We start from the raw sequence: 22493 nt of genomic DNA on the forward strand, positions 1-22493 counted from the left end.
CGCCTGTAGACTCCGCTCAGACCTGCAACACAGAAGACGTCAGTACCGGGTCCTCGCCGTTGGCCCTTCGATGCTCAAGTCAGTCACCGAAGATGAAGTAGAAGGCAGAGCAAAAATGAACAATAGAGAGCACAGTGTCTCGCGTATTGTGTACTTCCACCGATGCTTGGACCCCCCCTTTATATAGAGCTCATGTAGCGCGCATACACATTCCCCAAGGCGAGCACGCTTCCCTAAATTTTTTCTAAAAATATTTGTCGATAAAGTGTCCCTGACACAGTACCTTAACAGGCTGAGCATATCTCTGAAGTGGCAGTGGAAGCTTCCGTCGTACGATCTTCTGGTCGTCCATGCCTAGTGTTGGCGGTACCCACTCCCAAAACGATGTCGATGGATATCAGAGGGAGTGTACTGCTAGGCCGAGTGGGTTGGCCACTCGGCTGGGATTTCGATGCTCTGGTGTCCCGTCCGGTCGGCCAGAACCTCGCCACTCCTGTGCATGTATCCGCTCGACCGAAGTTCCACTCCACTACTGCCGAGACCTGCTGCCAGGCCGAGCAGGGTAGCCGCTTGGTCGAAGTTGACCTTTGCCAATGTCGAGCTTTGTTGTCTGGCCGAACGAGGTGGTCGCTCGGCTAGGCTTCTGTACCTCATCTCCTCCTCCGTTCGGCGTCCAATAATTCATTGAGAGTCGGTTGTTTGCTCCTTCCCATGTTGAAGGTGGCGGTGGATCGAGGCCTTCTCCCCCGGTCAGGGCATGCTTCGCCCAACCGACCGATGCTATCTGCGCGTTGACCGCCTTGACTTTGACCTCCATCGTGATCGTGGGGTGAGGTCCCTCATCATCACCGCATCACATGCCTTCCCCTCAAGTCTAGTCGAAGGAGACTGCAAGTCCGGCTGACTGGATAATTGTCTAAGCAGCTTTCCACTCGATCAACCTTCGGCACTACTTGGTTTCTGATAGGGCTGCAATCACTCTGTATCGTTTGGCCTGTTTAAGCTTGTCGTCCGATCGTAGGTATGCTCCCTCCATCTGATCGGCACAACGAAGGTTTATACTTGTGAAATATTTTCTTGGGATGTCTTGGGCGAGCGCGAGCTAGGCTTACACCATCCATATTTTTGGAAAATCGTGCAAATCTTTTCGCATTAAGGTCGAGCGTGCCCCTATGCCTTTTAATTCCCTCATTAAATGTCGACCCGTGGTGATGCGCCATGTGTCCTGCCCACTACCGCCACACGCCTGACGTGACAGGCGGATATCCACTGGTGATGTGACGTTTAGCAGTTCAAATTCAATGGTCAGATCTCAGCCTAGGTTTCTGCAACCTAGATCGGACGGCTCCAGTCGGCCGGCCTCGAGGCTTATAATCCCATGTGTGTCGTCACTTTTTCCTTCGCATCTTCGTCTTCGAGCTCTTCGGCGCTAACTCCTCCGTGCTTCGGCGACATTCCTCCCTTACTACTCCTCCAATAACTCTTTCCAGTAAGCTTCCTTCCCATCGGCCCTTGCTTTCTCATCTTCCGGCCTCTGTATTTCCTTGTCTTCGCGTTTTTCGGCATCTCTTAGCGTTCCGGCGATAATTCTACCATCTTTTCACCTTCCCTTTTTTTTTGCGATGGTGAGTTCCTCATAGCCTCCCGCCGGCATCCCTAGGCTATGGTACACCTCAACCAAGTCCCGATTTGATGCTGGTGATGCTAAGAGCTTGACTACCGCATTCGAGTTTCCTCCTAACTACAAAGTTATTTTTCCTTCCCCTTCCTATCGGCCACACTCTTCGCCGCCCGACTGTCTCACCTTCTTTAGAGATCAATTTACCGCCGGTCTGCAGTACCCCATTCATCCCTTTTTCCTCTCTGTTTGTAAATACTTTTGTATCTCCCTTCACCAATTAGTGCTGAACTCTTTTCGCCTACTATGCGGGGTCGTCATTCTTTTCTGTTTGCACGGCATTCCCATCACTCCTTGGGTTTTCCATTACTTTTATTACCTGAATTTTTCGAGCCGGGGACTTTTTTTTTCCAAGCCCGAGTGGGCTTAGTTTTCTTCAACAAGATGTCGACCTCCAACAAGTACTGGAGGGAATATTTCTTTTTTGTACGCCTTCCCGAGCGGCCAGACTTCCCGACCCACTGGCAGCTCGAAGTGACGAATCAACCTCCCTTGAAATAGTACAAGAGTCGATCGGACTATCTCATACCGCTTCTATGCTGACCGGCTAGAATTATGGCATCCACAAATTGTTGTTGGAGGGTGTCCTCTACATCTTTGGTCTGAGTCCGATCCGCACCCGGCTTCCGTCCAGCCTAGGTATGCAACTTCTTCAATCCTTCTTTTGATTCTAACTGATTTTTCTTCCTCTTTTGCAGTCGAAGTCATGCTACGTACACGTCTAGCCGACAAGGCGAAACTTGCAGATGCCGCGATCAATGCGGTTGCTGTAGAGGAGCTGGAGAGCTGCGGCTTGCAGACGGTCGGCTCACAAGAAGAGCTGTAAGATGAGAGTGAAGCGGCTCCCGTCTTGGTAAGCGGTGGAGCGACTGGAGGCTCATAACCTCATTCCCAACGGCAACCGGTCATCCAGGCTGAGGGGGCATTAGACTCGTCCTCCTCAGCAGAGCCACTAATCAAGCGCAAGAGGCATCGGGCAGAGACATAGTCGCACTCTGTTTCCTCAGCAATGCAGGTCATCGAGCAGGTTGAGACTTCGACCCCCGCTCCATTTTAAGAGACGACGGCTCCTACGTCATCTGATCGAACTCCTTCCTTGTCCGCTCTACCCTAGGGAATAGTCTGCGCACTGCCAGTGGCCTTCATGCCACAAAAATCGAAGGCCAAGAAGTCAGACATCCGTCCGGCGTCTTCGTCACGGCTGTTTGGGCGAGCAACCTCGGCACAATCAGCCCCGAGCGGCCAACGCCACATAACAGCGATACTGCATCTGCCGACCGAGGAGTGGCGGAAATCCAGCATTGAATCCCGAGCTCCCAAGCATCAGATAATTATCCAAGGCTCGCTCACCCAAATATGGGTGGATGCTCGAGTCCGCGCAGCGATGATGCCTCCGGGGGTGCTCGCGGACAGTCATACTCAGATGTCTACTGGGGTAAGTGTTGCATTTTCATAGTTTATTTCCGATCGACGCATATATTCTCCTTGTTGTTTGCAGTACTAGGTGGAGAGCCTGGCCATATGTCAAAGGCTCGCATTTTTGGAGGAGAAAGTGAAGAAAATGAAGGCATCGAGTGGCCAATCCTCCGCCACTCATGAGCAGACGAACATCGAAGTGGCTAAGTTAAGGGCTGACCTGAAGAAGAGCAACTAGCTGCTAGAGGCTGAGCGGGGAAAGAGCGCAGAGAAGGCCACTCTGCTAGCTCGGCTAAATAAGCATGTCAACACCTTCAACAACAAGATCGAGTCGACCAATGCCAGGAAGCTTTGGGCTCTCGAAGACATCAAACTTAAGAATAAGAAGGCCCGAGCTCTCGCTCAGAAATTCAAAGAAGCTGAGGATTTTCTGGTCGCCGAGCAGAACAGTCAGTTGGCCGAAGAAGCTGCCCTTCGCGACCAACTCTCTGCCAAAGATAATGCACTGGCCACCGCGAAGGACGAGTTGGAGGCCTCCCGAGCGACTTTGAAGACTTACCAAGATGCCGAGGCTGGCCAGTTCGAGATGATGAAGAAGAAGTACATCCGCTCGGATGCTTTCAATGACAAAGTTATCGACCGAGCACTCCACCTGTTTGACCTGGCGATCGACAGGATGATCGACCAGCTCAAAGAGGGTGGCTACCTGTCGGTAGCTCTGACCAGTAACATCATTAGCCGGGACAAGCTTACCGCATCGCTGCCTGATGACGCGTTAGATTACCTTGAGTACGGTCGTGAGTTCTTGTAAAATTTTTGAAGTTTTAATGAATGTCGGTCCGTCCGGTCACGCTTTATCTCCTTGTATTTATTTTTATCAACTCGTCTTTTGAGCATTGCAAGAACCCATGGCCTCGTGACTCCTCCGATCATCCACGATTAGTCTATCCATCCGATCGATCCTTTTTGTCTCCAGAGTTCATTATGATTCTGCGACCTTCCGATCGGCCCTAGAAGTATTTTGGAGAATAGTCCCGAACGGTCGGCTATTGAGTAAGATTTGGAGAATAGACTTCGAGCTTTTGAGTAGCTCAGGTTCACGGTCGGCTATTCATTGACACTTGCCCGCTCACTGAGCCAAGGGTTTAAGGTCGCCGCTCGACTTTTGAGGAAGATTAGGCCAACACTGAGGTTTAAGGTCACCGCTTGACCGTTGTTATAGATCCGGGTTTAAGGTCGTCACTCGACCGTTGATGTAGACTAGAGTTTAAGGTCGCCGCTCGACCGTTGGGGAAGACGAGGGTTTAAGGTCGCCACTCGACCGTTGATGATGACTAGAGTTTAAGGTCGCCACTCAATCGTTGATGACGGCTAGAGTTTAAGGTCGCCGCTCGACCATTGATGGAGACTAGAGTTTTGTTGGATCGTAGAAGTCGCTAGAGGGGGGATGAATAGCGATCGAAAATTCGAAGCGAGTATGTAGCGGGAAAAAAAATCACAATGGTAACACGAACCAGTTTTACTTGGTTCGAAGCCTTCGTCGACTCCTACTCCAAAGTCCGCACTCGTTGAGTGCTTTCGTTAGACAATTACTAATAGTTCGCAAATAGAATTACAATAATTTTTAAGTTAATTTTAAAATATATTTTAAAAATAATTTTTTAAATATATTTTTCAGATAATTTTTAAAATATATTTTTCAGATAATTTTTAAAATATATTTTTAAGTTAATTTCAAAATAATTTTTAAAATAATTTAAAAAATATTTTTAAGTTAATTTTAAAAATAATTTTTAAGTTAAAATAATTTTTAAGCTAAATAATTTTTAAGTTAAAATAATTTTTAGGCTAAAATAATTTTTAGGTTTAAATAATTTTTTAAAATAATTTTTATGTTAAAATAATTTTAAAAATAATTTTTATGTTAAAATAATTTTATGTTAAAATAATTTTTAAGTTAAAATAATTTTTTAAATAATTTTTATGTTAAAATAATTTTTATGTTAAAATAATTTTTAAGTTAAAATAATTTTTTAAATAATTTTTATGTTAAAATAATTTTTAAGTTAAAATAATTTTTAGGTTAAAATAAATTTTTGGTTAAAATAATTTTTAACATAAATTTTATGCTAAAATAATTTTTATGTTGAAATAATTTTTATTTTAAATAATTTTTATATTAAAATAATTTTTATCTTAAAATAATTTTTATGTTCCTGTCCGAAAGTCGAAGAGATGGAAAGACGGGGATGTGACACTCCCGTTGACCGCCTGTAAACTCCGCTCAGACTTGCAACATAGATGACGTCATTGCCAAGCCAAGGAAGGGGTGCCCGACGTTGACCCTTCGACGCTCAAGTTAGTCATCGGCGATGAAGTAGAAGACTGAGCAAAAAATGAACAGTAGAGAGCACAGCGTCTAACGTATTGTGTACCTTCACCGATGTTTGGACCCCCCCTTTATATAGAGCTCCTGTAGCGCGCGTGCACGCTTCCCAAGATAGGCTCGCTTCCCTAAGTTTTTCCTGGAAAGACTTGTCGGTAAAGTGTCTTTGACATAGTACCTTAACAGGCTGAGCATATCTCTGAAGTGACAGTGGAAACTTCCGCCATATGATCTTTTGGCCGTCTATGTCCGATGTCGGCGGCACCAACTCCTAAAAGAACGTCGATGGATATTAGAGCGAGTGTACTGCTAGGACGAGCGGGTTGGCCGCTCAGCCGCGATTTCGCCACTTTGGTGTCCCGTTCGATCAGCCAGAACCTCGCTACTCTTGTGCGTGTGTCCGCTCGACCGAAGTTCCACTCTGCCACTGTCGAGACCTGCTACCAAGCCGAGTGGGGTAGCCGCTCGGCCGAAGTTGACCTCTGCCAATGTCGAGCTTTGTTGTCTGGACGAGCAGGGTGGCCGCTCGACCAGACTTCTACACCCCGTCTCTTCCTCCGTTCAGCGTCCAATAATTCATTGAGCGTCGGTTGTTTGACTCCTTCCCGTGTTGAAGGTGGCGGTAGATCGGGACCTTCTCTCCAGGTCGGTGTTAAAAGAAGAATAGAAAGAAGATAAAAATATGAGAGTAATAATTAATCTTATTGTTCATTGATACTTGCCCTCAAGACAATACAATATATAGAGTTTAAACAAGTATTCGGTCAATTAACCAATTAATAAATAACAGAATAATTCTAAAAATTATTCTGAGAATTATTCTAATAATTATAACAGAATTATTAGAATAATCGTAAAATTAATTTAATTTGATTTGATGATTTGATCCGGTCAATTCTGGTAATTTTCTTTTATCTCTTTTACCCCTCCCCCTCCCCCCGACAAAATTAACGGGAGATCTTTGACGTTGAGTTTGCTTGATAACTTGTTAAAACGTTATCTGGATAAAGGCTTAGTAAAGATATCAGCAATTTGATCCTCAGCAGAGATATAAGAGACGGATAATTGTTGAGTTACCACACGTTCACGAACAAAATGAAAATCAATCTCCACATGTTTTGTACGAGCATGAAAGATTGGATTTGCTGTGAGATATGTTGCTCCAATATTATCGCACCAAATTTTTGGTGCAATATTTGATGCAAGATGAAGTTCAGAGAGAAGTGATTGAAGCCAAATAATTTTAGATGTTGTATTTGCTATAGCTTTATATTCTGCCTCAATACTTGAACGAGATACCGTAGGTTACTTTTTCGAATTCCATGAGATAAGATTTCATCCAAGAAATATTGCATATCCACTAGTAGAGCGTCTATCTTCAGGAGAACTTGCCCAATCCGCATCACTATAGGCATGTAAATCTCGAGACGATTGACGATATAAAAGAAGACCATGTAGAATAGTACCTTTGAGATAGCGAAGTATTCTTTTTACATTATCCCAATTTTGTTCAATTGGAGCATGCATGAATTGACAAGCACGATTTACTACAAAAGTAATATCAGGGCGTGTGATAGTGACATATTGTAAGGCTCCAACAATGCTTTGATAAATCTGTGGATCAGACAGAGCAAGAGAGGATGAAGATGGAGAGTTGTTTATTGCAATTGGTGTAGAGACCGAACGTGCTCCATCCATTTTGGCTCTTTGAAGAAATTCAGTAATGTATTTGCTCTGAGAGAGAAGATAGTCATCCTCATATGGAATAAGCTCAATACCAAGAAAAAAATGAGCAATGCCCAAATCTCGGGTAGGAAATTCTTGATTGAGAAGACTTAATAAAGTTATGATGCCCTTGTGATCATTACCGGTTATCAGGATGTCATCCACATAAATAAGAAAAAATATCATGGACCCATCATTATATTTGTGAAATAGAGACGAGTCAGTCTTTGATCCAGAAAATCCTTGAGCTTGTAACCAATTGGATAGTCGATGAAACCATGCACGAGGAGTTTGTCGAAGACCATATAAGGATTTCTTAAGTTGGCAAACATGAGATGGAAATTGTGGATGAATGAACCCAGGTGGTTGCTCCATAAATACAGTTTCCTCAAGATGACCATGGAGAAACGCATTTGAGATGTCCAATTGGCGTACAGGCCAATTGGAACTAACAGCTATCGATAATAATAGTCTGACAAATGTAATCTTGATGACTGGACTAAAAGTGTCATTGAAGTCAATACCTGGTTGCTGACTAAAACCTTTGGCTACAAGTCAAGATTTGTGTTGTTCAAGAGAACCATCAGCTCGATACTTAAGACGGAATACCCATTTAGAGCCCACAACATTCATTGAGGAAGTGCATAAAACTAGACTCCATGTTCCATTGCGAAGAAGTGCATCAAATTCTATAGCCATTGCACTACGCCAATTTGGATCCTTGTTTGCTTGCATAAAATAAGTTGGTTCAATAGATTATGAAGAGACCACTATAGCCCATGGAAGAGGATATCGAGTTGCATTTAGTGGGCAACGTTCATAAATGTCACTAATGGGAAGCATGTGATGAGGAGCATTATCATCTGAATCACTTGTTGATGGTGATGAGGAAGTAGATTGACATGGTGATGTAGATGACGGACTTGCATTATCCGAGGATCCAAAACTAGAGAGCATATTATCTTCGACCGACGAGGTTTCCAATATTGGAGCAGCATCCTGAGGTTATTCTGATGGTATAGGGGAGTTATTAGAGAGCGGAGCAGGACCTAGGATGCCATCATTTCAGACAATATTAGGTGGTATTAAGAAGGTGCCACCAGTATCTGGAGGAGAGATCGAAGAAGATACTGAAAAAGGGAATAAAGCCTCATCAAAAGTAACATGTCGTGAAATATAAATTTGACCTGTTGGTATATGTAAGCAACGATAATCATGGTGCAAATTGTTGTAACCAAGAAAAACACATTGTAGTAAACGAGAGTCAAGTTTGTGTTTAGAGTAGGGGCGTAACCATGGATAACATGCGCAACCAAAAATTCGAAGGAAAGTGTAATTAGGAGTTTGATTATAAAGTGTTTCAAAAGGATATTTATGATTGAGCAATGGAGTAGGGAGTCGATTTATGAGATATATAGCAGTGGTAACAGCTTCATCCCAAAATTTACGTGGAACTGATGCATGATGAAGAAAAGCTAAGGTAGTTTCGACTATGTGTCTATGTTTTATCTCAGCAGAGCCATTTTGTTCTGGAGTGTGAGGACAAGAGACTCGATGAACAATTCCACAAGAGATAAGATGACAATGGAGAGCTTGATATTCACCTCCCCAATCAGAATGAAAAGAAAGTATTTTACGATTAAAATATCGTTCAACTTGATTTTGAAATCAATAGAATTATTAGAATAATCCTAAAATTAATTTGATTTGATTTGATGATTTGATCCAGTCAATTCTGGTAATTCTCTTTTATCTCTTTTAGTCGGGACATGCTTCACTCGATCCACTAATGCTATTTACGTATTGACCGTCTTAACTTTGATCTCTATCGTGACCGTGGGATATGACCCCTCATCATCACCGCATCAGTATCAATTTACATTGTTACATCATTGATCAAAAAGTTGTGATGAAAACAGTTGAAGTCCATATCAACCAAAAATTAGACAACCATCTTAAATTCTATAGGAAATCTGACTCACTGGCGCCACTGTCAAAGGATGAAACCCTCCTCGTAGTGCATCCTGTCTGGATCTGGAAGGACGGCGCCATCCGAAGTGAAAATCTCGCCGTTCTCCACGCCTTAGGACGTTCCATTGGCCTGGGGCATCCCGAAGCGGGTCGTTTCCAAGGAGAAGTCGTAACCTTCGGGGGAAGGGGGATGTTGTCGCCGCCACTCAAGCCTGCGTTGGCGGTTACATTAGTGGCAAAGCCGTGGTAATCAGTGGAATGTGATCAAAGGAGGGGATCTGCGTCCTCGGAGGGGGAGTGGTGGAGAAGGCGTTGAATCGAAGCACTGGGATGGGAGGCGAGGGTTGTAGCCAAGGCAGCCGTCGTCGAAGGGGCAGGTGATACCGGATCCCTATGCCGCCGAGGCAGAGACGTCATCATCACTGTCAATGCCGTAGTTGTCGAAGGAAGACGACAAGGCGAGAATCGGAAGCCTAGTTACTCCTCGCTTGTCTTCTCTCTTTCGGCTGCAGCCTGTCGAGTGTCGAATTACAAAAAAAAATTTGACGTTTTACTTTCTACGGTTTGATAAATTAACAATTAATGAAATATTTATTTCATATTAAAAAATGAAATAATTTGAAAAATAAAAAATTATATATATATATATATATATATATATATATATATATATATATTTGATGAGCTGAGCGACGCTTTGTGCGCTATCGTGAGCGACATGCAGACGTGATGTTGCCAGTTCGATTTCGCTAAAAAAAATGTCATTTATTCTCTCTCCCCTTTCGCCTTCTATTCAAAACTTCTGCGTAGAAAATTTCCCAAATTAAAGTCTCCCTCGCTGCCCTCTTTCTCGCTCCCTCCATCTCCGTCGTCCGTCGGACCTCGCGCTACCGCCATGAAAGTTTCACCGGCGTCTTCAATCTCATAGCTACTGTGAGAGTTTACCACCTCTCTCCATTCCTAATGGTAATTCGTTTCATTTTAATTTGTTATTTCACACTGCTATAGTATACATATATTAGAAGGATTAATGCTATAACGTGCAGGGACGACGCTGGTTACAAACGTCTGCAGGTTACAATCACGTCTGTGCATTAGCTGCTACACGTTGTAGCAGCTAGAAACGTGAAGCAGCCATTTGGTAAGTCATTTTTTTTATAGTTACATTTTCTAGTAGATATTACCCCTATAAATATTTAAGTTCATGTATCAACTTGGTAAAAAATTATTTGAAATTATTTTTTACTGATGCAGCGCCTTTTCTTCTCTTTTAAACGTTGCAGCAACTACTTTGCAGCAAACTATCCTTGTAGCTGCTACAACTTGTAGCAGCTAACTCGGAATGGTGGTCATAGAAGGAAGGAAGGATTTATGTTTCAACGTGCAAGGCCGACGCCTGCTACAAATGCCTGCAGCCACTTGGACTTTCCTTTGTTGCTACAAGTTATAACAGGTGCTACAAGTTATAACAGCTACTTCGACAGTTAACTGCTACACCTTGTAGCAGCTAACTCTCCATATAGCTACTACAACTTGTAGCAGCCGCTTGGTAAGTTATTTTTTTACTAGTTATATTTTCTAGTAGATATTAACCCTAAAAATATTTTGGTAGCTGTATATCAACTTGCTAAAAAATTATTTAAAATTATTTATGTTGCTGCAACGCCTTTGCTTTGCTGTTACACGTTGTAATAGCTACTTTGACAAATAACTGCTACACCTTGTAGCAGCTAACTTTCCATGTACCTGCTACAATGATGTAACAGTTCTTTCTTCATTTACGCTCACTTGATGTTACTCTGCATTTTCAACCAATAATAAATCATAGCTAATCTCAATTTTTTTATTTAGATCAATTAAATGAGGTTCTACACGTTGTAGAAGCAACTGCAGCATGTTGAAGCAGCTAGTCATCAGAAACTGCTACACCTTGTAGCAGCTTGTCAAGAGTGGTTGCTACACTATGTAGCAGTTACTTCTGATTAGCTGCTACACTTTGTAGCAGCTACTCCAGAATAGCTGCTACAACGCATAGTAGGTACTGCTGATCTCCAAATAATCTTTTCTTACCAATTACCTTTTTACAATTATTGTGCAAATATATATACTATGCAATTACATTTTTACCCTCATTGGCCAAAGGTGTAACTCCTAAACTCGCCGTGTAAAAAATATTTCGAAAGAATATCAATCATAGTAGATCGGTGCCCACACGGTATCTTCATCAATCAATCTCACCGCGACGACTTGTTTCTCATCCAAATATTTGCCTCCATCGTAAGTATTCTGTTAGGGATGATAGTTTTGAGTCATCTCGTTTTGTTTAGGGGTTTGAATTTTTAGTGTTTTGATTTGTCTCCTAGCTGCTACAATGTGGTTTAATGATTTTAGGGCTTTCAGGTTTAAAACTATGGTTGAGGGAATAGAGTGTTTAAAAAAAGTTTATCTTATTTAAATAATTTTATTGTATTACAGGTCTGGATGTGTGAACATGTTAGAGTAATAGATTCTTACAGACAGCATGCCCTTCTAAGAATATGAAGATGGAAGTGGTCAGGCTCCCGTGTGGAGACAATAAAGTCTAGGATCGCAGAATTACCTGCTGCCAAAATAATTACAACGTTGTAGCAGCTAACTTAACGGCTGAGCAGGCTTTCTACCGGTCTGCATAAAATTGATAGGAGTGCGCTTTTATCCTCAATCCGTACTAACTGCTACACAGTGTAGCAGCTACTTATGAGAAGCTATTACACGTTGTAGCAAATCACTTTAATAATGGATCTTGATAAAGTTCGACTTATAATTGTCTTTGTTATACTGGATCCTGATAGGTAGCTGCTACAACATAAAGTCCGGGTTGTAGCAGTTACGGACCAGTAACTGCTACAACATTAACTTGAATAAAATTAAATTTCACCGATTCCTTCCGTTACATTTAATGTGGTGTCTAGAAATGATTTTTTAGTTCCTACAATGGTGTTTATGTCTACCACAAACTAACTGCTACAACGTGGACCTCATATTCTGTGTTCGCGAGCCTGATCATTATTCATGAGTCCACTTAAATTTACCACTTCATGATATGACAACATACTTAAGAAATAAAATAGGAATAATATATATATAAATAAATTAATTGGGTGACTAAAAATAACTGTAGTAGCTGCTACATTATGTTGCAGCTACTTAGGAGTAAGATAACAAAGTGTAGCACCTATAAAATACATTTATACCTTTACATGAGAAAATATTGTCAATAAATTTACATTTTGATTATATCGTAAGTTTAATATTGAACAGTGTTTAGAACCCCCATGATCGCTTACATTTCTCTCATAAGTTGTACAACGTTATTTTCATATTGGCTGAGTTGCGTCCACAGTCTTATCCATGAGGGAACGCCCTTCATCAACGTACAGAGTATTATGAACACCAACCAGCTTATATTATTTTCCACCTCCCTTGCATCCTTTGGTCGTGACTGGGAAAAGTTCTTCGAGGCGATCACCCTCTCTTTAAGCTACTCCATGAGTGGCCTAACCTCTTCAACATACACGCATCGGGGCTAGACGCTAGTGGTTGCTTTAAAGAAATTCCTTTACAAACATGGAAACTTTCACTAGATGGTGGAAGGCAACAAGACCGCTTTGTCCTTCTCCATTTGGGAGCAAGATACACTTCAAGATTGACAGTGGATGGCATGAAAAAAATGATGAAGGTGGTGTCGAGAAAATGTCATCATTCCATGAATAAGCTACTCATTTCCATTGGGATGTCATGAATGGAGCCACCCTCTGTTATATAAGGGCATTGTGGTGCTATACAATTTAATCACGGAATAGGTGTATCCACGAGCCCACAGTTGCCCTTTTGACAATGCAGGATTTTACCAAGAGAGGTAGTCACGGGTTATGATTTATGACTAGCCATATGGGTTATGACAGCTATAAGAAATCATTATTTTCAATTTATATAAGTGACCATTGAATTATTAATCGAGATTAGGCCTCATTACCTGCATCGGCAGTAGCTGCTATACATTGTAGTAGCTCACGTCTCTAGAGTAGTTGCTTCAATTTATATCAGCTAACTGAAACATAGTGTAGCAGCTACTCTTGAGAAGCTACTACACGTTGTAGCAACTTGGGCTGACTATATGCTATAGGTTGTATCCTTGATTATCTTTATTGGGCGTCTCGGTTGATAAACAGGTAATTAATTCCATAGGTAGCTGCTACAACGCTGTAGCAGCTACTTGGAAGGATAGCTGCTACAAATTTATAGCAACTAACTCAACGGTTAGCTGCTACAACGTTGTATCAGTTAGGGTCAAGTATGATAGTTGCTACAAATCTGTAGAGCGGCATATGTGTTGGTGCATGCGTGAAGCATCCGACGATCGAACCTATGTTTTGATTATGTTAAAGGGTTCAAAGTTAAAGTGTTTTGTTTACTAATATGTTGAATGAGTGTTGCAGGAAAAGTCCTAAGTGTACTTAGGCAAAAGTCCTAGCTACGGTTAGGTAAGTGGAAAACCCTAGGGGTGGTAACCCTAGGTCATAGGGGGTGGTAACCCTATGCGGAAAGCCTTGGCGGGTCGAGGTCTTCAGGCAAAAATCCTAGGGGGCGGTAACCTTAGGTTGAAATCCTGGTGTCCCGAACTGGGTGGAAGACTGGACGGGCCATGGACCGGACGTCCAGCATGAAGACCGGAAGACTCGAGCGCCGAGCAAAAGTTCAGTCGGTCTGGAGGACCGAACTGGCAAAAGGTAAACTCTCCTGAGTGGAGTAGGTAAGGGCGCGTTCCCCGGAAGAGGGAACAGTAGGCGTCAGTTCGACCTAGGATTTTCGGTCGGAAATCTGAAATCAGAACCGGACAGTCTAGAGATTGTCAAATACTCTTTTCATTATGTTTATTATGTGCTAACTTTGTGTTGCAAGGTATTTTGGGACTAACGTATCTTGCATGTACTAAAACACAAAGTTTGCCTCCGATGAACAGTATCTGAGGCGCCTCCATAGAGCTTGGAGGCGCCTCGGGTGCAAAGTGAGCTGGCTGTGCAAAAGGAGATGGAGGCGCCTCCATGGGATTTGGAGGCACGTTGGACCTCTGCTTGGAGGCACCTTGGAATGTGATGGAGGCGCCTCAAGGTGGATAAATAGCAGCGATGCAAAGGCTTATTGCAGCGCAGGATCCAGGATATAATTTCACATTTGAGGTGCCTCGGACAGGTTTGGAGGCGCCTCAAGCAGGCTATTTAAGGAGGGTTTGAGCAGCAGTCCAGATCATCAATTGACAAGCGATATTTCTGCAACGAGCTGCTAACGAGAAGTTTCGACGAAGCTACGACTTGACGCCGACGACCCGGAGTTCAGAATCTTCCATTTTTCATGTCGTTGATATACTTTTACTACTGTAATTATACTTGCTTATAAAAGATTTCTGAGATTATAGTTGTTGCCCACCGAAAGTGATCAATGATCGCGGGCCTTGGAGTAGGAGTCGCCCAAGGCTCCGAACCAAGTAAATCTTGGTGTCCCTTGTGCTTGTGTCTTGTCTTTATTTTATTTCCGCTGCTTTACTCATTTAATTATCGATTACGAAACATGTGAAAGCCACGAGCGCTATTCACCCCCCCTCTAGCGCGGTCTCGATCCAATAATTGGTATCAGAGCGGGGTTACTCTAAATTGGTACAACTACCGTTCGAGCATTTTTTCGTCGCTTTCTCGTTCATTTAGGGTAAAAATAAAACCTTATGTCTTTCATTTTTTTCCCTCCAAAATTATTTTCGAAAAATTCATTTTCATCTTTCACCGCTTATTAGTATTGATAAAATATCGCATTTAATAAAATTTGAAATAATATTTTTTTATTTTATTAATTTTTCTCAAAATTCGTGAATTTCTATTTCTATCTTTTTCCCACACTACTAATCCAGGATTTAGTATTGGGACATTCTTTCCATTTTTTTCTTTGTGTGCGAGATTCTGTTTTCATGACTCTCCAAGAAGGCTACAGTACAGTCTGTTGAACCCCATGGGTATTTTGATGTGATCAACCAAGTTGGTTAGCTCCTGCGTTTTGTCTGGTCCCTGTGTCTGAGTGTGCAGGAGCTTAGGAGCACAGGAAGTCGAGCGGAAGACGCAGCTAGCGAGAAGGACGGCACGGGAAGGGAGCCCACGGGCTCGGTGCATCCGAAGGACGAGAAAGCTACGGAAGAGTACTCCGATGGAGCGAGAAGAACGTGCGCAGCGTTCGAGGGATGAGAAGTCGGACGGAAGCCTGCTCGAGGAAGGCTGGAAATTAGGTTCGGGTGAGCCCTATTTCGGTTGGCCGGAATCACCCAAAAGACCGGAACTACGGAAGATGTCGGAAGACGAAGCAAAGAAGCAAAGGAGCTGAAAAGGCAGCTCAAGGTGCCTTCATCATGCTTGGAGGCGCCTTCAACTTGAAGGCGCCTTCAAGGCCTGTTTAAGGCGCCTTAAGTCTGGTCAAATCGACCGTTTGGCTTCGGATAGAGTTCTATCCGAACACTTGCTTGGAGGCACCCTGGACCATTGTTGGAGGCGCCTTGGAGCTTCGGGATAGACTTTCCAGGGGCTATAAAAGGACCCCTAGACCTAGGAATTCATCATTCATTCAAGCTTTCAATTCCTAGCAACTTGTGAGTTCATTAAGTGTATAAAAAGGCTTCTCCGCCTACAGTGAAGGAGACTCTGCTAGTGCGATTTTCGATTATCCTGGATTAACAACCTCCTTGGTTGTAACCAGGTTAAACCTCGGTCTCCCGTTTTATTTCTGTCTTTAATTTTATATAGTTGCTAGTTATTTTTACTGCTGATTTTATTTCTGAGTTGAAATCTAAGGAGGGTATAGTTTATTTTTTATTTCAGAAGCAATTCACCCCCCTCTTGCCGGCCTCCGCTGCACCTACAATTGGTATCAGAGCCTGATCGCCTTAGAAGGACTAACCACCAACTGAAGCACTACGATCAAGACGATGGCCGGAGCGAACATCCATCCCCCAAAGTTTGACGGAGACTTTGCCACATGGAAGCGCAAAATGGAGGTATTTTTTAAAATAGATTTTGATATTCTTATTACAATGAAATATGGTTTTGCAGCGCCAAAAGACAAAGAAGAAAACACATGGAGCAAGAAGGAGCAAGCCGATTTCGTCGCCAACGGAAAGGCAGAGTTCCACCTGCTCAGTGTGCTGCCACCACAAGAGGTAAGTCGAATCGGAACCTACGACTCGGCGAAAGATCTCTGGGAGAAATTCCTGGAGCTTCACGAAGTACCTCCAAATCAAAGCTGGCGCGATGTGACATCCTCCGGACCCAGTTGACGAACTTCCGGATGAACCAAGGCGAGAAGGTAGCGCAACTCCAAGCGAGGATCAAAGAGCTGATCACTCAACTCACCAATCTTGGAGAAGAAGTAACAAACCGGGACTCAATTCGATACGCGCTCAACGCCTTCCTGAGAACTCCCGAGTGGGCCTCCTTAGTAGATGCTGTTGGTTGCTACTCGGAAAACCTAGAGGTTCCACTGTACAAAAATTTGTACAAAGGTCTGAACCTTTTCCTAGCTACCATGTGTTCTTTTAAATTAAATTTTGGATCGCCTGCGGAACTTAACACGTTTGATCCAAAACTTAATCTATTTGTTCTTTTAGGTTTTGACTTGGATCTCCTGCGGAACTTAACACGTTCGACCCAAGTCACCTTAAGTTATTAATTCCATTAAATATTAATTTCCATAATTGGTTCCCAGTACTGACGTGGCGAGGCACATGGCCTTCTTGGATATGGGAGCAACCACCACCGACTAGACAAAACCTTTTATAGAAAGCTAATATTTAATTTCCTAAAATAACTTTAGGTTAACCGAAAAGAACAATCAAATCACAAGGGAAAGAAAAACAAAAGAACACTATATCGAAAACAAATTCAAAACTCTAGAATCGTATGCCTCTTGTATTTAGTATTATTTCCAAAAATAACTAGTATGATGCGGAAACAAAATTACTAGTTATACCTTTTAGAAAGACCTCTTGATCTTCTACCGTATTCCTCTTCTAACCTCGGACGTTGTGTGGGCAACGATCTTCCGAGATGAGAACCACCAAGCACCTTCTTCTTCCTTACAAGTTTCGGCCATCAAAACTTCTCCTAGGATGAAGTGGTTCGGCCACTACCACCATGCTCCAAGGGATGCTAGAAAAGAGGCTTCTTTTCTCTCCTTCTTCTCCTTCTTAGATCCGGCCACCAAAGATATCTCCACCATGAGAAGGTTTCAGCCACACAAAGGAGAGGAGAGGAAAGAAAGGGCCAGCCACACCCAAGGAGAAAAGAGAGGAAAAATAGAATAGAGTCATTCACCTTGAAGCCTCCTCTACCCCCTCTTTTATAATCCTTGGTCTTGGAAAATAAGGAAAATTTAATAAAAACTTCCTTAATTCTTTTGCCATTGAAAAGGAAAATTTATTTAATTAAAATAATTTTCTCTTTTCAAATTATAATGGTCGGCCACTCTTCTCCACAAAACAAGGAGAGTTTTAATTAAAACAAAAATTAAAACTTCCTAATTTGTTTCTAGAAATTTATAAAAATTTCTCCAATAATTTTAATCCCTTCATGATTGGTTAATAAAAAGAAATTTTATAAATTAAAATCTTTCTTTTAAACATGTGGATAATTTCCAAAAGGAAAGTTATCTCTAAAATTAAAATCTCCTTTCAATCTACAAATAAGGAAAGATATTAAATCTTTTCTTAATCTTTTGTAGAAACTAATAAAAGAGAATTTTTAATTTTTAAACTTTCTTTTAAATCATGAATATAATTAAAAGGAAAGTTTTTACCAAAATTAAAATCAACCTTTTAATCTACAAATAAGGAAAGAGATTTTAACTCTTCTCTTAATCTTTTGTAGAATCTTATAAAAGGAAGGATTTAAATTTTTAAACTCTCTTTTAAATTATATTATCCACATAAGAAAAATTTTAAAATTAAAATTCCTTTTTATTTTAATAGGAACGACCACATGAATTCACCCATGAACATACCCATGGCCGGCCCTAGCTTGGTCTCCAAGCTAGCTTGGCCGGCCCCTATAGGATGGGTAAGAAGGTGGGTATAGGTGGGTATAGTACTCTATAATTAAGAGGCTACGATAGGGACCGAGAGGAGGAATTGGTTTTGGTCTCCCGATAAAATTAAGCATCCCGTGTTCGCCCCGAACACACAACTTAGTTTTATCAATAATAATTCATTCCACTAGAGAACTATTATTGAACTACCGCATCAATCCCAAATTATATTTTTGGGCTCCTTCTTATTATGAGTGTGTTAATCTCTCTGGTTTAAGATGTCGAATGTCCACTAATTAAGTAAGTTACTGACAACTCACTTAATTAATATCTAGCTCCAAGAGTAGTACCACTCAACTTCATCGTCATGTCGGACTAAGTCCTCCTGCAGGGTTTAACATGACAATCCTTATGAGCTCCTCTTGGGGATATTCTCAACCTAGATCACTAGGACACAGTTTCCTTCTATAATCAACAACACACACTATAAGTGATATCATTTCCCAACTTATCGGGCTTATTGATTTATCGAACTAAATCTCACCCATTGATAAATTAAAGAAATAAATATCAAATATATGTGCTTGTTATTATATTAGGATTAAGAGCACACACTTCCATAATAACTGAGGTCTTTGTTCCTTTATAAAGTCAGTATAAAAAGAAACGACCTCTAATGGTCCTACTCAATACACTCTAAGTGTACTAGTGTAATTATATAGTTAAGATAAACTAATACCTAATTACACTACGACCTTCCAATGGTTTGTTCCTTTCCATCTTGGTCGTGAGCTACTGTTTATAATTTATAAGATACATGATCCTCTGTGTGTGACACCACACACCATGTTATCTACAATATAAATTAATTGAACAACTACATTTATCATAAATGTAAACATTTGACCAATGTGATTCTTATTTCTAGATAAATGTTTATACCAAAAGCTAGGCTTTTAGTATACACTCTAACAATCTCCCACTTATACTAAAAGACTAAGCTGCCGTATCTGCTGCCATACATCTGATTCCCATGCCTTTCAAAAAGCTCTTGCCTTAAGGACCTTAGGTTATCATCTGATGTAATCTAGGCGGCAACAACTTCTCCTCGTTATACAATTTCTCGTATTGGGTAGTACTTGCGCTCTATTGTGTTTACTTGCCTTATAGACTCATGGTTTCTTCGAGTTTGTTACTGCACCATTATTATTACAATAAATTGTAATAATCTTTGGACAAACTAGAAATCATATCTAAGTCTATCTTGAGGTAATTAAGTCATTCAGCTTTTTTGGCTACCTCAGAGGCTTGCCATATACTCAGCTTCTATGGTGGAGTCCAGAAAAACACCTATGCTTATCACTCTTTCATAGTTATAACTTTTCCTCCTAAAGTAAACACAAAACCCCGAGGTCGACTTATTATTGTCCCTATCCGATTGGAAGTCAAAATCTGTGTAACCAGGACCAAATTAATCGCCTTGTAAGCTAGCATATAATCTCTAAGCGCCTCTAAGGTACTTTAATATATGCTTTCTGCAGTCCAATGTCCTTGTCTAGGGTTACTTTGATATCTGCTAACTATGCCTAGGCAAAGATTTTCGATCTCGTGCATAGCATACATTAGGTTGTCTAACTGCCGAAGCATAAAGAACTGCCTACATGTCCTCAATCTCCTTTGATGTCATCGGAGACATCTCTTTAGATAAAGACACTCCATGCTTAAAAGGTAAGAAACCTTTCGAGGAGTTTCGCATGCTTAAAACGAGCAAGGATTTTCCGATGTATCAAGCTTGGGATAAGTAAAATATATTTTTTCTTTCGATCCCTTATCACTTTGATCTAAAAAATATATACATTTTCCCAAGTCCTTTATATCGAATTATTTGGACAACCATACCCTTACTTCTGACAACATTTTGATATTGTTTCCAACTACCAAAAATGTTATCTACGTCTAGTACAAGAAATACCACCATATTTCCATCACACCTTTTGTATACACAAGACTTATCCGTTTACTCAATAAATCCATAGGTCTGGATTACTTTGATAAATCGGATGTTCCAAGACCTTGAAGCTTTGCCTCAGTCCATAGACTGATTGAGCTTGCACACAAGATGCTCTTAGCCCTTTGCAATGAACCCTTCTGGTTGCTTTATATGAATGCATTCATCAAGACTTCCATTAAGGAATGTTGTCTTGACATCCACTTGCCAAATAGATAAAAGAATCCGGATAGACTTAAGCATGGCTACCAGTGAAAAAGTTTCCTTTTTCATCAAGCCTTGCTTTGAAAGTGACTACCTTCCTTTCTATCCCTCTTTTCCTATTATAGACCTTTTTACACCCAAAGGCTTTTACACCATTTGGTGGTTCTACAAGCTTCCAGATTTTATTGAATACATATATTCTAATTCTGTTATTCATTACTCTTTGCCAAGATGTTGTATCTTTATCTTGGAGTGTTTCGTCATATGTCCCGAGATCAGGTTCATGTCCTCCAGGGATCGAGTCCAAAAAAACTCTCCCAAAACTTGAATCTTTTTAGGTTGCCTAACAACCCTCCCACTACGACAAGGCACTTTCTGCAATTGTGTATCATTTGTGATACGTGTTGCAGTTTCCTTGTGGTATCTCATCTTGTACAGTTGGTACTAGATTAGACATGTCTTTTATTATTTCCTTAAGAACAAATTTTCTTATGGGCACATGGTTTATTACATAGTCTTTTTCTAAAAATCGGTCATTGATGCTAACAATGACCTTCTGATTTTTAAGACTATAAACCTACTTTCATTTTACTAGGATAACCCACAAACAAGTGAATTCCTGTCCAACTTATCATTGTCTCTCTTCTGCATATGTGCTGAACTACCCGAATCCGAATAGGCTTACGCCTATTCAGCAATTCTATATGAGTAGAGAGTTCTGACTTTAGAAGGTACTATATTCACTCCCGTTTCCAGAGTATATCCTTAAAATGATTTTGATAATGTTCTTAATAACTCATCAATCTACTTATTTCCATAAGAGTCCTATACCTTCCTTTTTCTACATCATTCTGTTGGAGTGTACCAGGTGCAGTTAGTTTGGATTGAATCCCTACTTCTGATAAATGACTCCTAAATTCTCCCAAGAGGTACTTGCCACTACGATCTTACCGTAGTGTCTTGATACTTTTACTTTGTCGTTTCTCCACATCAGCCTCGTACTCTTTGAACTAATCAAAGCACTTAGACTTGCGGCACATCAAGTAAATATATCCGTATCTCAAATAGTTGTCTATAAAATAGATGAAATATTTGAAACAACCTCTTGCCTGGATGCTCATAGGATCACATAAATCAGAATGAACCAATTCCAATATATCTTTGACTCCATACCCCTTAGACTTAAAAGCTTCTTGGTTATTTTTCCTTCCAAGTAAGACTCGTAGGTTGGAAAGATTTCCACTACTAATGAACCCAAAAGTTCATCAGCTACCAATGAATCCTACTCAAGTTAATATAACCTAGCCTTAGAAGCCAAATATATAATTGGTTCATTTTCGAAGGTTACTTTAAAGTTAGAAGATGTGTTACTAATTTCCATTTGTTGCATCGTGGGAGTTATTGGATTTATAAATTGCCAACCAACGTACCAGAACAGATAACTTCCCTCTTTTTCTTAATAACAACTTTGTTATTAAAAGAGGCAGAATATCAAGTTCTTTGAATAGTTTAGAAACTGAAAACTAGTTCTTTCTAAACTTGGTGCGTAAAGACAATTACTCAAAAATCCATGTTTTATTCTTATCAAAAGATAAACATCTCCCACTGCAACAGCTACCATTTTTACAGTAGTGCCCATATGGACGGTGTTTTAATTTTCATTTAGTTGTCGAATTTCCTGGAACCCTGCAATGAATTGCGGACATGATTGATGGCATCTGTATCTACACTCCAGGTTCTGGTAGATAACACCACTAAACATGTTTCAACTAATGAATTAAATACACCTATATTGTTCTTAGTTCTAAGAAGACAGTCTACCTTAATGTCCAAGTCCTATTTCCAATCATTACAATTGGGACTACTAAGTCTTTTCTACAGTATAGCAACTAGGGGATCGACAAACATTTTAAATCCTAAGAATCACAAAAATATTTGGTCAAGATCAATTCTTTAAAATCCCCATGAATTTTGTATGCCACGATAGTGTGGACGTATACAAAATCAAA

General features: G+C 40.9%; 1 pseudogene; it reads right to left on the reverse strand.

Annotated features, from left to right (window-relative positions):
- LOC122027502 overlaps nucleotides 1-10954 on the reverse strand; it is a 67221-nt pseudogene extending 56267 nt beyond the window's left edge.
- Between the last annotated feature and the right edge of the window lie 11539 nt (nucleotides 10955-22493).

This window comes from Zingiber officinale, chromosome 1B (genome assembly GCF_018446385.1).
Source record: "Zingiber officinale cultivar Zhangliang chromosome 1B, Zo_v1.1, whole genome shotgun sequence".
NCBI lineage: Eukaryota > Viridiplantae > Streptophyta > Magnoliopsida > Zingiberales > Zingiberaceae > Zingiber > Zingiber officinale.